Genomic DNA, 17,557 nt, shown 5'->3' with positions numbered 1-17,557 from the left:
GGAGAAATACCATGTAGTAGGTAGGTATGGTGGACACAAATGGCATAGTGGTTGGCTCAAGTATTTTGGATGCATGAGAAGTATTCCCTCTCGATACAAGGTTTAGGCTAGCAAGGTTATTTGAAACAAACACAAGGATGAAGCGGTGCAGCAAAACTCACATAAAAGACATATTGTAAACATTATAAGACTCTACACCGTCTTCCTTGTTGTTCAAACTCAATACTAGAAATTATCTAGACTCTAGAGAGACCAAATATGCAAACCAAATTTTAGCATGCTCTATGTATTTCTTCATTAATAGGTGCAAGGTATATGATGCAAGAGCTTAAACATGAGCACAACAATTGCCAAGTATCACATTATCCAAGACATTTTAGCAATTACTACATGTAGCATTTTCCAATTCCAACCATATAACAATTAACGAAGCAGTTTCAACCTTCGCCATGAAAATTAAGAGCTAAGAACACATGTGTTCATATGAACCAGCGGAGCGTGTCTCTCTCCCACACAAGTATTTATTCAAATAAAAACAAAAACGAAAACAAACAGACGCTCCAAGTAAAGTACATAAGATGTGGCCGAATAAAAATATATTTTCAAGAGAAGGAACCTGATAATTTGTCGATGAAGAAGGGGATGCCTTGGGCATCCCCAAGCTTAGATGCTTGAGTCTTCTTGAAATATGCAGGGATGAACCACCGGGGCATCCCCAAGCTTAGAGCTTTCACTCTCCTTGATCATAGTATATCATCCTCCTCTCTTGACCCTTGAAAACTTCCTCCACGCCAAACTCGAAACAAACTCATTAGAGGGTTAGTGCATAATCAAAAACTCACATGTTCAGAGGTGACACAATCATTCTTAACACTTCTGGACATTGCTCAAAGCTACTGGAAGTTAATGGAACAAAGAAATCCATCCCACATAGCAAATGAGGCAATGCGAAATAAAAGGCAGAATCTGTCAAAACAGAACAGTCCGTAAAGACGAATTTTATTGAGGCACCAGACTTGCTCAAATGAAAATGCTCAAATTGAATGAAAGTTGCGTACATATCTGAGGATCACTCGCGTAAATTGGCATAATTTTCTGAGTTACCTACAGAGAATTTGGCCCAGATTCGTGACAGACAGAAATCTGTTTCTGCGCAGTAATCCAAATCTAGTATGAACCTTACTATCAACGACTTAACTTGGCACAACAAAACACAAAACTAAGATAAGGAGAGGTTGCTACAGTAGTAACAACATCCAAGACACAAATATAAAACAAAATACTGTAGCAAAATAAACACATGGGTTATCTCCCAAGAAGTGCTTTCTTTATAGCCATTAAGATGGGCTCAGCAGTTTTAATGATGCACTCGCAAGAAATAGTATTTGAAGCAAAAGAGAGCATCAAGAAGCAAATTGAAAACAAATTTAAGTCTAACATGCTTCCTATGAAAAGGAATCTTGTAAATAAACAAGTTCATGAAGAGCAAAGTAACAAGCATAGGAACATAGAACAAGTGTAGCTTCAAAAATTTCAGCACATAGAGAGGTGTTTTAGTAACATGAAAATTTCTACAACCATATTTTCCTCTCTCATAATAACTTTCAGTAGCATCATGAGCAAACTCAACAATATAACTACCACATAAAGCATTCTTATCATGAGTCTCATGCATAAAATTATTACTCTCCACATAAGCATAATCAATTTCATTAGTAATAGTGGGAGCAAATTCAACAAAGTAGCTATCATCAAATATAGGAGGCATATTGTAATCATAATTAAATTTATCCTCCATAACAGGCGGTACCAAAAGACTACCATCATTGTAATCATCATAAATAGGAGGCAAAGTATCATCAAAGTAAATTTCCTCCTCAATGCTTGGGGGACTAAAAAGATCATGCTCATCAAAATCAGCTTCCCCAAGCTTAGAATTTTCCATAGCATTAGCAACAATAGTGTTCAAAGTATTCATATTAATAACATTCCCATTAGCATGCATATAAAGTTCCATGGGTTTTTTAATTCTCTCTTCAAACACATCATGTCCTAATTCAAGATAAAGTTCATAAAGATCTCTCATATTTTTGTTGTTTTCCATTATGCCTAACTAGTGTAAACAAGAAACAAAAAGATGCAATTGCAGGATCTAAACGAAATAGCTTCGAGCACAAACACAATGGCGCCAGAAAAGTACTGTTACCTGGAACCGGAGTATGAGTGCCTTTTACCTTTCCTCCCCGGCAACGGCGCCAGAAAAGTGGCTAGTTGCCGGGGTCCGTTGTGTGTGTGCCGTTTACCTTTCCTCCCCGGCAACGGCGCCAGAAAAGTGCTTAGCGCATAGTTGACGAGGGAGGAAAGCTTGTTCCTTCAGGTCCCCGGCAACGGCGCCAGAAAAGTGCTTGATGTCTACGGGTGCTTCTATTCTTGTAGACAGTGTTGGGCCTCCAAGAGCAGAGGTTTGTAGAACAGCAGCAAGTTTCCCTTAAGTGGATCACCCAAGGTTTATCGATCTCAGGGAGGAAGAGGTCAAAGATATCCCTCTCATGCAACCCTGCAACCACAAAGCAAGAAGTCTCTTGTGTCCCCAACACACCTAATAGGTGCACTAGTTCGGCGAAGAGATAGTGAAATACAGGTGGTATGAATATATATGAACAGTAGTAACGGTGCCAGAAAAGTGCTTGCTGGCGTGTAGTTGATGGTGGTAATATTGCGAGCGGGCGATACGGATGCGATAGAACGATAAACAAGCAGTGATAGCAGTATTTGCGAACAAGGCCTAGGGATCATACTTTCACTAGTGGACACTCGCAACATTGATCACATAACAGAATAAATAGATAGATGCTAGACTCTACACCCTCTTGTTGGATGATGAACACCACTAACTGTGTAGGATTACACGAACCCTCAATGCCGGAGTTAACAAGCTCCACAATATTCGATGTTCATATTTAAATAACCTTAGAGTGCATGACAGATCAACATAACTAAACCAAGTACTAACATAGCATGCACACTGTCACCTTCACGCTACGAAAGGAGGCATAGATCACATCAATACTATCATAGCAATAGTTAACTTCATAATCTACAAGAGATCACAATCATAGCCTACGCCAAGTACTAACACGATGCACACACTGTCACCATTACACCGTGCAGGAGGAATGAACTACTTTGATAACATCGCTAGAGTAGCACACAGATAAATTGTGATACAAAACACATTGCAATCATAAAGAGATATAAATAAGCACTTCACTATGCCATTCATAACAGTGAATAAGTATTCTGTGAAATATAGCCTAAGAGACCCACACGGTGCACACACTGTCGCCTTTACACACGTGGGACAAGGAGTCTCCGGAGATCACATAAGTAAAATCCACTTGACTAGCATAATGACATCTAGATTACAAGCATCATCATATGAATCTCAATCATGTAAGGCAGCTCATGAGATTATTGTATTGAAGTACATAGGAGAGAGATGAACCACATAGCTACCGGTACAGCCCCGAGCCTCGATGGAGAACTACTCCCTCCTCATGGGAGACAGCAGCGTTGATGAAGATGGCGGTGGTGTCGATGGAGAAGCCTTCCGGGGGAACTTCCCCGTCCCGGCGGCGTGCCGGAACAGAGACTCCTGTCCCCCAGATCTTGGCTTCGCGATGGCGGCGGCTCTGGATGGTTTCTCGTATCGTGGCTCTCCCGTATCGAGGTTTTAGGTCTGGGACCTTTATATAGGCGAAGAGGCGCCGTCAGAGGGTCGAAGAGGCGGCGAGGGGGTAAGGCGGCGCGGCCAGGGCCTGGGCCGCGCCGGCCACCCTCCTGGGCCCATGTGGCCCCCCCTCTGGCGACTCTCGGGTGTTCTGGAAGCTTCGTGGAAAAATAGGATGCTGGGCGTTGATTTCGTCCGATTCCGAGAATATTTCCTTACTAGGATTTCTGAAACCAAAAACAGCAGAAAACAACAACTGGCCCTTCGGCATCTCGTCAATAGGTTAGTTCCGGAAAACGCATAAATATGACATAAAGTATGCATAAAACATGTAGATATCATCAATAATGTGGCATGGAACATAAGAAATTATCGATACGTCGGAGACGTATCAATCACCGACCTGTTGCTCCGCACCGAGATGCGCCACGTGCAAAATTTAGCGGATGCGCCAATTTTAGAGATATGTCATGATCGTTGTAACAAATTTTAACGTGATGATTGGATCCTGCACTCGGCCTTGAACATAAGTACTAGTACATTCTCACAATTTTTTTATCATTATACTTTGCGAGATTTAGCGGATGCGCCAAATTCAGAGATAGATCATGATCATGGTAACACAATATTCAATGTAATGATGATTTGATGTTGCACTCGACCTTGAACATAAGTACTAGTACGGTCTCACAATTTTGTATCATTATACTTTGCAAGTTTTAGCGGATGTGCCCATTTTCAGAGGAAGATCATGATCATGGTAACAAATTTTCAACGTGATGATGATTTGATGTTGCATTCGGCCTAGAAGAGAAGTACTACTACGGTCTCACAATTCTTTTTATCATTATACTTTGCAAGATCTAGCGGATACACTAATTTCAGAGATAGATCATGATCATGGTAGTGACCGATATTCAAGGTGACGATGAATTGATTTTGCACTCGGCCTTGAATAGAGGTACTAGTACGGTCTCACAATTTTTTATCTTTATAGTTGGACGGTAGCCAAATTCAAAATCTCATAGCGGCAAAACTTCCCGCCCACAAAATACAAAAATTTCACACGCTTCCAAATTCCCATTCGACCCCTGTGGAGATGACAGCAAAGTCGGTTGGTGGGGGGGTCTGCCCCTCATTTTTTCGATCACCACCTCCCTAGCCTGGAAACCCTCCCCAAAAAAAATCATTTCCCTCAGACCACCCACCGGAACTTCCCAAGTCCCTCTCTCTCCCACCTCCACGACCACCGCACCAGAACATCCCCGTCGGACTTCCCTGGCCTACCCGAGGCCTCGCGATCCTCGTCATCCGGCTGCCTGCCGGAGCCGCTTCATCGACGTCATCATCAACCGGACCGGATCATCCCCGCCGAACCTCCAAACCATATGCTCATCCAGCAGTCTACCACAGTCGCTTCAGCTGCGGTATCGTCCACCCCACCGGAGCCGCTTCGCCGGATCCGTCATCCACCGCATCGGATCTTGCTCACCGACACCGCTGTGCATGAACCGGATCTGCTTCACCGGCGTCGTGCATGATCTAAACTCTTCTACTGTCGCTTTTCTATTGCTTGCCTGCAAGTTCTTGTTTAATCTTGGGGGAACCTGTTTGTGCTAACGACGCGCCGTTACGTTTTTTGCAGATGAGATGAGTAACCATGAATTGTAATGGCCATCTCTCCAACCCCAAGTAGCACATGTAGCGTACTTCATCACCGGATCTATCAACCCCAGGAAGATCTGCTGTGACTCCCACAGAGTGCTTCTCCTAATGTAAGTCCCTTGTTTTAGCGCCATGTTCTGGGTTCAGATGGTTGTTTGTCTGAAGCTCTTTTAGTTCATTCCTAGATATGACCGTAACACCTTGCTATTTTCTAGTTCATTGCTAACTTTAAGCGGTTGAACATTTTGGTTTGCATTCCCTGCTCTGTAGATGTAGCCATCATAACTTCTATCTTGCTCAGTCGTCGTTACAAAAATTATAGGCTGCTACTATTTTGTTCATGCCAATCTTGTTCTCCCTGAACATGTTGGTTTGCATTCCCTGTACTACAGGTGATGCCATTGTTATTTCTATCCACTTCGTCGTAAGCTAACAAAGTAACTGCCTGCTATTAGTTCCTGCATGCTATCGCTCTGCCATCCTGCAGTACAAATTTATTTGAACTCGTCACAGCAGCTACTTCCATCATAATTTTGTATGCCATCTGATTCTACAAGTTGGTGTGCATTCCCTCTTCTACAAGTTCACAGGTGATCCCACTATATTCCGTTTCTGGTCCATCCTAAGCCGTAGCATTAACTATCCTATATGTGTTGCTCATTACAACTTTATATCCCGAAACAAATTGATTTGTTTCCCTTATCTACAAGTTTATGAGTGATGCCATTATAACTCCTATCTATTTTATTCCTAGCTATTATAGTAACATCCTGCTATTATTTAGTTCATGGCCAATTTTAAGTAATTGCACATGTTGGTTCGCATTCCCTGCTCTATAGCTTTTGGCATCATAACTTCTATATTTGGTTTACATTCCCTACTCTGTAGATCTAGCCATCATAACTTTATCTTGCTCAGTCGTTGTTACAAAAATTATGGCCTGCTACTATGTTGTTTGTGCCAATTTTTTACTCCATGAACATGTTGGCTTGCATTCCCTGTACTACAGGTGATGCCATTGTTTTGTATCTAGTTCATTCTAAACTAACAAAGTAAGGACTTAGTTTGGCATGCTATCACTCTGCTATCTAGCCTGTAGTATAAATAAACTTGTCATACTACTAGATAATAATTTTGCGTGCCATCTTGTTCTTCAAAAGCTGCATTATTGACTTGTTTCTCTGACTTGGCATGACGCTCACATATGGAATGCTGAACATATTGGTTTGCATTCCCTCTTATACAAGTTCACAGGTGATCCCACTATATTCTGTATCTGGTCCATCCTAAGCTCCAGCATTAACTATCCTCTATGTGTTGCTCATTACAAGTTTATATCCCGAAACATCTTGATTTGCATCCCCTTCACTATAAGTTCAGGAGTATCATTTAGTTCACGGCCAAAATGAAGTAATTTCACTTGGCACATGTTGGTTCACATTCCCTCCTCTTTAGCTTTTGCCATCGTAACTTCTATTTTTGGTTTACATTCCCTGCTCTGTAGATGTAGCCATCATAACTTCATCTTGCTCAGTCGTTGTTACAAAATTTATAGCCTGCTAGTATGTTGTTCATGCCAATCTTGTACTCCCTGAACGTGTTGGTTTGCATGGGACTCGACATTAGTAAGTCTGTTGTTTCATTCTAACATGCTCTGTTATATTGGCTATTGGTATGCGGCATGCACTCTTTGTTTGCTTATTGTGCGCATTACAATGATCTTGTTATAACGACGAAATGATTAGTTCCAAATTCTTTGGGAAACAATATTGTAGTGTCTTTGCCTTTCCATTGTTGTTGTATTAACTTGTAATGTCTTTGTTTCAGATATAGGTACTGCATGGACAACTTAAAAGATTGCCGGATCGCTTCATTGTATTGCTAGGTTTAATTACCATTCAATTTCTCTGGGTTCTGTAATATTTTTTCAAAGCCTTGTAGCTGATGTAATATTTAGTTAGTTTTTATAGTTCTTTCGCGCATTTTTTCTTTGGTGCTTGTGGTAAGTGAGGCTATCCGACAGAAATCATGTGCTGCGTAAATATTCTCAGTAAATCACAAATTCCCATCACTTAAACGGCCCAATTAAGCGAAATCACACATGTGCCGGCCCGCAAAATCCTAAAGCGCCTATTATGCCGGCATATAAGCACTAACTAAACGGGCTGGCCCACGTACATATTGGCCAGCCCACTTGCTTTAAGGTGGACCCCACCCACTACTGGGCCGGCCCAGTAACAGAAAAGTGGGCCCCACAAGCTTATTCGGGCCGGCCCACTAACTCATCGGGCCAGCCCACCTGATTTACCGTGGACCCCACATACTAATTGGGCCGGCCCACTAACTTGTTGGGCCAGCCCAAAAGCTTTTGTGGTGGACCCCACACACTAAATGGGCCGGCCCTTTAACATGTTAGTGGGACCCACGTGCATTTTTGGCCCGGCCCACCATTTGTTGGGCCGGCCCACTTGCTATATAGTGGACCCCACATACTAAATGGGCCGGCCCTTTAACAGGAAAGTGGGACCCACCTGTGTTTTTGGCCCAACCCACTATCTTGTTGGGCTGGCCCACTTATACGGTGGACCCCACGTTCTAAATGGGCCGGCCCTTTAGCAGGAAAGTGGGACCCACCTACGTTTTTTGGCCCGACCCACTTTTTTGTTGGGCCGGCCCACTTGCTATATGGTGGACCCCACATACTAAATGGGCCGGCCCTTTAAAAAGGAAAGTGGGACCCACCTGTGTTTTTTGGCCCGGCCCACTGGCTTGTTGGGCCAGCCCATTTGATCTATTGTGGACCCCACATACTAAATGGGCCGGCCCGATAGCAGGAAAGTGGGACCCACATGCTAATTGGGCCGGCCCAATAACTTCTTGGGCCGGCCCACTTGCTTCAAGGTGGACCCCACTTTTTAAATGGGCCGGCCCATTACAGTTTTGACAAGTCAACCTGAGAGGTTAGGCCCGGCCCACGTAACTAATGGACCAGCCCAGCTATATAGTTGACCGGTCAAAATAAGTCACCTGGCCCGGCCCGCAAACTTAATGGGCCAGCCCGCTTAAGACGTGGCAGGCCTCGTGTGGGCCTACCATCTACCACGGGGTTTAGCCGGTTAACGCTGTTAACTGGCAGTTAACGGTGTCTACCACGTGTCAGTTTGCATGACATCAGCAGTCAACGGGCTCCCGGAAACACTTCTGCAACGGTCCGATTTTCCGTGCGGAAGGGCGCCCAAGCGCGACGGACCGAAAAAAACGTGGTAGGACTTTGCCTGGCGTAGTTTCGACAACAGAACCCATATCGTCGGGTTAGGCCCATAGGCGACGAAAAATACCCCTTAGCGGACGATTTTGGGACGTTGCCTATCAGAACTTTTCTTGTAGTGTAAAGTACATGTGTAAACAAAAGAGAAGAGGGATGATTTACCTTGCTGGTAGAGATAATGTCCTTCATGGGAGCTGCTCTTGAAAGTCTGGTTGACGAGGTAGTTAGAGTGCCCACTACCATTCGTTGACAACAACAAACACCTCTCAAAACAATTTTACTTATGTTTAAAAAATGAAAAGCTCTAGCACATGTTAATCCCTGCTCCCCTCTGCGAAGGGTCAATCTTTTACTTTTATGTTGAGTCACCATACTTTCTTTGAGCACCTTCTTGAGAGCATAATTGTCATTCTTACTGTAATATGTTTGTCCCAGAATATGGTTAACTGTGGTATAACTTTGATGCTTTTATCTTTGATAATCTTTACTTCTAATCTTTCCATGAATTTCAGAGGTGCCTGGGCATTTATGTTTTGCTGTACAAATACGGGCAAGCGAGATTCCACTTTATCATATCTTTTTATGAGCATTGCAATCCTGCTGATAGATATGTTTCATGATGCTTATTATTAGTTTGTTGGTATCTTTTTCATGATTGACATAACTATTAGATGACTTTATTTGCATGTATCTTATCATGAATTGCCTAAGTACTCGTCCATATAATGAAAATATTTACATCATATGAGCAAATGTGTTCGTGAAAGTTCTTTTATCGCACTCAGTTGTTAACTGAATTGCTTGAGGACAAGCAATAAGCTAATCTTGTGGGGGAGTTGATACGTCCAAAACGTATCTACTTTCCCGAACACTTTTGCTATTGTTTTGCCTCTAATTTGTGTATTTTGGATACAACTAACACGGATTAACGCTGTTTTCAGCAGAATTGCCCTGGTGTCTTATTTTTGTGCAGAAAATCAACTTTAAGGAAAATCCCCAGAAATAATTGCAATGGGCCTATTTTCATAGAAGACTTACGGAGCCAGAAGACGAGACGGAGGGGGGCCACGAGGTGCGCACACCACATGGTGGCGCGGTGGGCCCCTGGGCCGGCGCCGCCTCGGCCAGCCCCCGACGCTCCCCTCTGGACTACTTAAAGCCCTAAACCTAAAAACGCACGGGGGTTCGACCAATTTGCCATAAGACATCCAGAACTCCGCCGCCGTCGCGAAACCCAATCTCGGGATCAGAAACTCCATTCTGGCACCCTGCCGGGATGGGGAATTGGAGGAGATCATCGCCATCATCGCCACCGATGCCTCTCAATCAACCATCCATGCTTCCCCCATCCATGTGTGAGTAAATCCCTCACTGTAGGCTGAAGGGGATGGTAGGGATTGGATGAGATTGTTCATGTAATAGCCATAAGATTGTTAGGGCATGGTGCCTAGTATCCGTTGTTGGTACTTTTATGATATTGTTGCAACATGTTATGCTTAATGCTTGTCACTAGAGCCTGAGTGCCATGATTTCAGATCTGAACATGTTATTGATTCATGATGATATTCATTGTTTTATGATCTTACCTGCAAGTTGTATACACATATTGCTATCCGGAACCCGAGGCCCCAAAGTGACAGAAATTGGGACAACCGGAGGGGAAGGCTGTGATATGAGGATCACATGTGTTCACGGAGTGTTAATGCTTTGCTCCGGTACTCTATTAAAAGGAGTACCTTAATTACCAGTAGTTTCCCTAGAGGCCCGGCTGCCACCGGCTGGTAGGACAAAAGATGTTGTGCAAGTTTCTCATTGCGAGCACGTACGACTATATACAGAACACATGCCTATGGTTATTTAGTACTTGGATACTGTTTTATTATTATCTGCAAATTCCTAGTCTTGATTATTACATGAGTTATCTTATCCATGCAGCGCCCGTTCATCCATCCCTATGCCTACAGTATTTTAATCCTGCTGTTTACTATAATCACTACTGCTGTGTTTGTTACACTGCTGCTTACATTTCACTACTGCTACTGCTATAAAACTGTTGCTACTGATAAACTATTGCGAGCAAGTCTGTTTCCAGGTGTAGCTGAATTGACAACTCCGCTGTTAAGGCTTACAAATATTCTTTGGCTCCCCTTGTGTCGAATCAATAAATTGGGTTTTACTTCCCTTGAAGACTGTTGCGATCCCCTATACTTGTGGGTCATCAGCAGGTGAAGCATTGGAAGGTCCGACAACCTCGGTATAGTTATTAAAAATCAACTAGAAGGAAGAAATATCGACATCAATCATTCGGCAAGGAATACTTTTTCATTAATTCAAGACATTAACATAAAGAGGGTCCTTACAAAAGGCGACTCCTAATGAGCCCACATGAATTGTCGCGAATAAACAAAACAAAGCGACAACTACAAAAGGAAAGAAAAATAGACACGGGTTGGTCTACTTGACCTCCGTCCTAGCAGTGCTAGCGGAAGCAGTAGACTTCGGGTTAAGATAGGTGATGAGTTTCTTCGAGTGAGGCTTGGCATCTCTCACCAGAGCCTTCCACTTCTCCTTGTTCAGTCCTTTGGGACTGCCAGCCTTCACCCAGTCGACTTCCTGGCTATTGGCAGCGACCAAGGCGATGGTCCCTTCGACTCCAATCTTCAGGCTATCCTAGCGATGGACCAAAGCAGGATCTTCCTTCGCCTGGAAACATTGGACGAGCTTAGAGAAAATCTCCGGCTGTGTCTCCTTGGGGAAGAAATGGGGGAAGATGTGCTTCAACATGGCCCGTGCATAAGAAATGTTAGTGCGCGCCAAGTCGCCATTTAGCTCAAGAATTGAGAGAGTGTCAAGAAGACGATCCTCGGTCTCTTCGTGCAAGGTATATTCTTCACCCATCCGCCCTGCTGGAGCAAAACATGAGTTCATCAACATCATAGACAAACAAACAAAGGCAAAAACAAAAGACAGGTGAAGGAAAAGCTTACTAGTGAATCTTCCACTAGTAGGAAAAGGCGCATTAGTGGCGCACTAAAAACACATTCTCTGGCGCATGGGTGGTGCGCCACAGAAACTTCGCCACAAAAATAAGGTTTCTATGGCGCACCTGCTCATGCGCCGCAGAATTAAGGTTTCTGTGGCGCACTAGTACTTCGGTGCACCACAGAAAAAGGTGCGCCACAGAAGTTGTTTTTAGTGCGCCACAAAATTTGCTCGTATTATACACGATTTTGTGCTGCCTTCCATACACATACAGGTTATATAAAACAATATACATATATTATACAGATTATATACAGTTGCAGATATAATATAAATAGCATGTACATTGCACATATATAACATAGACATCATAATCACATTACTTAGAGCCCGATCGAGATACATATGTAGTGGCAATTGTCAAATGTTTTACATACAACTCTTAATTCCTACAAATTTTACCATATCGAGATACAAAGTGGTCTTCATCCAGTTCCTCCTTTGCTCCCTCCTCTCTACCCGCCAGGCTCGCTTGCATCGGGGTCTTCATCCGGTTCCTCCTCTGATTAAAATGGAAGAAGACCAAGTCCGATGCACAAGAGAAATGGAATAAATGCCTCATACATTGTTGGTCAACACAAATATTAACATTCAGGGATGACGTAAGTGAGACCAAGTCCGATGCATAAGAGATTGATATTTGTGCCATCTTACCAGACTCACTTACGCCACCCCCAAGTGTACGGTGACCAAACATTTTAATCATCGGCGCTATCTCGAAGAAAGACCAAAATAAACGAATAAGTCCAACTCAAATACGAGCCAAGTAGTATCAACTAGATAGCATATGCCTCATGCATTGTTGGTCAACACAAATATTAACATCCAGGGATGGCGTAAGTGAGGCCAAGTCCGATGCAGAAGAGATAGATATTTGTGCTATCTTACCAGGCTCACTTACGCCACCCCAAGTGTACGCTGACCAAACATTTTAATCATCGGCGTTATCTCGAAGAAAGACCAAAATAAACGAATAAGTCCAACTCAAATACGAGCCAAGTAGTATCATCTAGATAGCATATGCCTCATACTTTGTTGGTCGAAACAAATATTAACATTCAGGGATGGGGTCAACGAGGCCAGGTAGGATGCACAAGAGATTGATATTTGTGTCATCGCACCAGGCTCACTGGCCCCACCCCAGAGTGTACAAGTGACCAAACAATTTAATCATCGACACTAAAATGGAAGAAAGGCCAATGCAATTAAGAAGCAGCTAGTATGAACTAAATGGAATGCCTCATACTTTGTTGGTCGAAACAAATATTAACATTCCGAGAAGGCGTTAGAGAGGCCAGGTAGGATGCACAAGAGATTGATATTTGTGCCATCGCACCAGGCTCGCTGGCGCCTCCCCGGAGTGTATAGGTGACCAAACATTCTAATCATTGGCACTAAAATGAAAGAAAGACCCAAGTGGTATCAACTAGATAGCATATGCCTCATACTAGTATCTGTTCTTATCCAAGTTTTTGCCTCAGCCTTTGCATCATTGGCTGAGCTAAGACATCAAGCATAGCTATTGTTCTTATCAGTTTTTGCCTTAGCCTTTGCATCATTGGCTGAGTGGAACCATCATAAGCATGCCATTTAAATCACACATTTTAGTATCTGTTCTTATCCAAGTATTTGCCTCAGCCTTTGCATCATTGGCTAAGCTAAGACATCAATCATAGCTGTTGTTCTTATCGGTTTTTGCCTCAGCCTTTGCATCATTGGCTGAGTGCAACCATCAAAAGCATGCCATTTAAATCACACATTTTAGTATTTGTTCTTATCCAAGTTTTTGCCTCAGCCTTTGCATCATTGGCTGAGCTAAGACATCAAGCATAGTTGTTTCTTATCAGTTTTTGCCTCAGCCTTTGCATCATTGGCTGAGTGCAACCATCATAAGCATGCCATATATTTAAATTTTAGTATTTGTTCTTATCCAAGTTTTTGCCTTAGCCTTTGCATCATTGGCTGAGCTAAGACATCAAGCATAGTTGTTGTTCTTATCAGTTTAACCAAGCTCAAGAAAAACCACAGCAGTCCCAACGCTCCAACACCATCTGGCCATTGAGAGCAATACCAACATAAGGATATTACTAACAAGCAACATCATCACATATGCCTGGATGGACAAATCATCCAAATAGGGGCCTGACAAGTATATAACAGCAAGTAAAGCATGACTACGAGCCCTACAACAAAGCATCAAGCAACAGTACTTTTTATCTCATTCCTTAAACTGAACCATGAGTTAAATGGGGCACCACATATATATACCCACAATAGAGCAACCAAATCCACATATATATATATATATATAAACTTAGGGAATTACTTGGGGTCCAGGAAATAATCTCAGGACAACCAAGTAATATAAAAATTACCCCACATTGCCAACCACACTCCATATGTCTTATCAGAGGATATATACTTGTAATGGCATAAGAAACATATCAGAAAGTTAATAACTGAGCCACTAGCACCATCTGGATTAACACAAGGCCATAGACAGTGAGAGAGTAGTGGAAATAGCTCACACAGTCGGGGACGAAATAGTCGACGCCGGGGTTGCGTCCGCAGCACCATCCCTCCGGCGTCGAGGATGTAGTAGTCACCGCAGCACAACATCATCAGCAGCCAGCACCCGGGCGAGTACTAGGGTTAGAAGCGGCCTGTATCGGCCGAAGCAGAGGCCGGCGAAGGCGGCTAGGACCCCGGCGAGTACTAGGGTTACTAGCGTCGTCGGCGAGCAATTTAGGCCGAGGAAATCAAATCGAATAAGGGGATACTGTAGAACTCGACGAGGCCGATCAAATCCCCAGCCCGCCGACATCGACGAAGGCCAGAGGCGGCCGGGCAAGAGCGGCGGAGCGCGGTGTCGCCAGAGCTCGGGCGCATGCGGGTAGAAAAGGAAAAGAGGGAGAGGAAGAGGGAGGGGAGGGGAGAGGTGGAGCTCACCGATGATAGGGGTGGAGGAGGAGGTTGACGACGACGGCATGGGTGGAGGAGGAGGAGGACGCGGCTGCTGCTCCTCCTTGATGTGGCGCCGGCCCCTCCTCCTTGATGCGGCGACCCCTCCTCCTCCACGCCGCAGCGGCTTGTGCTACTGGTTGCGGGGATGGGTGGAGCATGGCGGCATGCGGCCGTCACGGAGGAAGGCGGCAGCGGCGACAGCGATGGCAGCGCTCGCCATGGAAGGCGGAGGCGTGCGCGGTAGGGAGAGGGGAGAGAGGGGTACGGGCGAGGGAGGGGGTACGGCAAGATATAGAGGGGCTATTTATGTGGTGCACCAGCACAAGTGCGCCACAGAATCACTTATTTATGTGGCGCACCGGAACCAGTGCGCCACAGAAACACTTATTTTTGTGGCGCACCAATTCCTATGCGCCACAGAAATAACGACACCAATTATTGGTGGTGGCAGGATGTGGGGCCCACCTTATTTCTGTGGCGCATGGTCTAGCACTGCGCCACAAAAATAAGCTATTTTTGTGGCGCACCGTGGCTTGTGCGCCACAAAAAACATTTCCGTGGCACATTGTTGGCTAGTGCGCCACAAAACTAAGATCTCACCTATAATTGTTTTCCTACTAGTGTTCGGTTTTGCCTGTCAAAGCGCTCCACTATGGTGTTTTCGCGCTCGATTTGTTGGGCCTCTTTCTTGCTTAATGCATCCTCGGTGGTCATGAGCCTCTGGCGGCGGCACCGGCCCCTCCTCCTTGATGCGGTGACCCCTCCTCCTCCACGCCGCAGCGGCTTGTGCTACTGGTTGCGGAGATGGGTGGAGCATGGCGGCATGCGGCCGTCGCGGAGGAAGGCGGCAGCGGCGACAGCGACGGCAGCGCTCGCCATGGAAGGCGGCGGCGCGCGCGGTAGAGAGAGGGGAGAGAGGGGGTACGGGCGAGGGAGGGTGTATGACATGATATAGAGGGGTGATGTCTACGCACGCTTCTATTCCTGTAGACAGTGTTGGGCCTCCAAGAGCAGAGGTTTGTAGAACAGCAGCAAGTTTCCCTTAAGTGAATCACCCAAGGTTTATCGAACTCAGGGAGGTAGAGGTCAAAGATATCCCTCTCAAGCAACCCTGCAATTACGATACAAGAAGTCTCTTGTGTCCCCAACACACCTAATACACTTGTCAGATGTATAGGTGCACTAGTTCGGCGAAGAGATAGTGAAATACAAGTAATATGGATGAATATGAGTGGTAATAGAAATCTGAAATAAAGATGGCAGCAAGCAAACATGTAACATAACTTATTGGAAACGGTGTTTCAATGCTTAGAAACAAGGCCTAGGGATCATACTTTCACTAGTGGACACTCTCAACATTGCAATCATAAAGGAATATAAATATAAGCACTTCACTATGCTATTCTGAATTACTCTCTGGCAAGATAACGAACACTAATTCATCATGTAGGGCTGCAAAGCAAACCTTAAAGATGTATTCCCAAGTACTAATAAACACCCCACGCTGTCACTGTGAGCATTCATAGGAGGTACTAACACACCAGTTGACACGAGTATTCATAGAGACATCCAACTCAAATCATAACCCAGTGAACAAGTATTCTGTGAAATATAGCCTAAGAGACCCACACGGTGCACACACTGTCACCTTTACACACGTGGGACAAGGAGTCTCCAGAGATCACATAAGTAAAATCCACTTGAATAGCATAACGACATCTAGATTACAAAGCTCATCATATGGATCTCAATCATGTAAGGCAGCTCATGAGATCATTGTATTGAAGTACATGGGGGAGAGAGATGAACCACATAGCTACCGGTACAGCCCTTAGCCTCGAGGGAGAACTACTCCCTCCTCATCATAGGAGACAGCAGCGGCGATGAAGATGGCGGTGGTGTCGATGGAGATGCCTTCCGGGGGCAATTCCCCGTCCCGGCGGCGTGCCGGAACAGAGACTTCTATCCCCCGAATCTTGGCTTCGCGATGGCGGCGTCTCTGGAACTTTTCTCGTATCGTGGCTTATGTGTTTAGGGTTTTCGCGATGGAGGCTTTAAGTAGGCGGAAGGGCAGCCTCAGAGGGGTCCTGGGGGGGCCCACACACTAGGGGGGCGTGCCCCCCTTGGCCGCGCCGCCTTGTGGGGTGGGGCCCCCTTGGCTCCCCTCTGGCCCCTCTTCGGTGCTCCGGAAGCTTCCGGGAAAAATAAGATACTGGGCGTTGATTTCGTCCAATTCCGAGAATATTTCCTTTGTAGGATTTCTGAAACCAAAAACAGCACAGAACAGGAACTGGCACTTCGGCATCTCGTTAATAGGTTAGTTCCGGAAAATGCATCAAAACGTTATAAAGTGTGAACAAAACATGTAGGTATTGTCATAAAACAAGCATGGAACATCAGAAATTATAGATACGTTGGAGACGTATCAGCATCCCCAAGCTTAGTTCCTACTCGCCCTCGAGTAGGTAAACGATAACAAGGATAATTTCTGAAGTGACATGCTATCATAATCTTGATCAACACTATTGTAAAGCATATGAGATGAATGAAGTGATTCAAAGCTATGGTAGAGACAATGACTAAACAACTGAATCATATAGCAAAGCTTTTCATGAATAGTACTTTCAAGACAAGTATCAATAAGACTTGCATAGGAGTTAACTCATAAAGCAATAGATTCTTAGTAGAATGTTTTGAAGCAACACAAAGGAAGATATAAGTTTCAGCAGTTGCTTTCAACTTCAACATGCGTATCTCATGGATAATTGTCAACATAAAGTAATATGATGAATGCAAATAAGCAAGTATGTAGGAATCAATGCACAGTTGACACGAGTGTTTGCTTCTAAGATGGAAAGAAATAGGTAAACTGACTCAACATAGAAGTA

This window comes from Lolium perenne, chromosome 2, assembly GCF_019359855.2.
Source record: "Lolium perenne isolate Kyuss_39 chromosome 2, Kyuss_2.0, whole genome shotgun sequence".
Classification (NCBI taxonomy): Eukaryota; Viridiplantae; Streptophyta; class Magnoliopsida; order Poales; family Poaceae; genus Lolium; species Lolium perenne.
The sequence above is the reverse complement of the archived record's forward strand: the minus strand, read 5'-3'. Positions refer to the sequence as shown.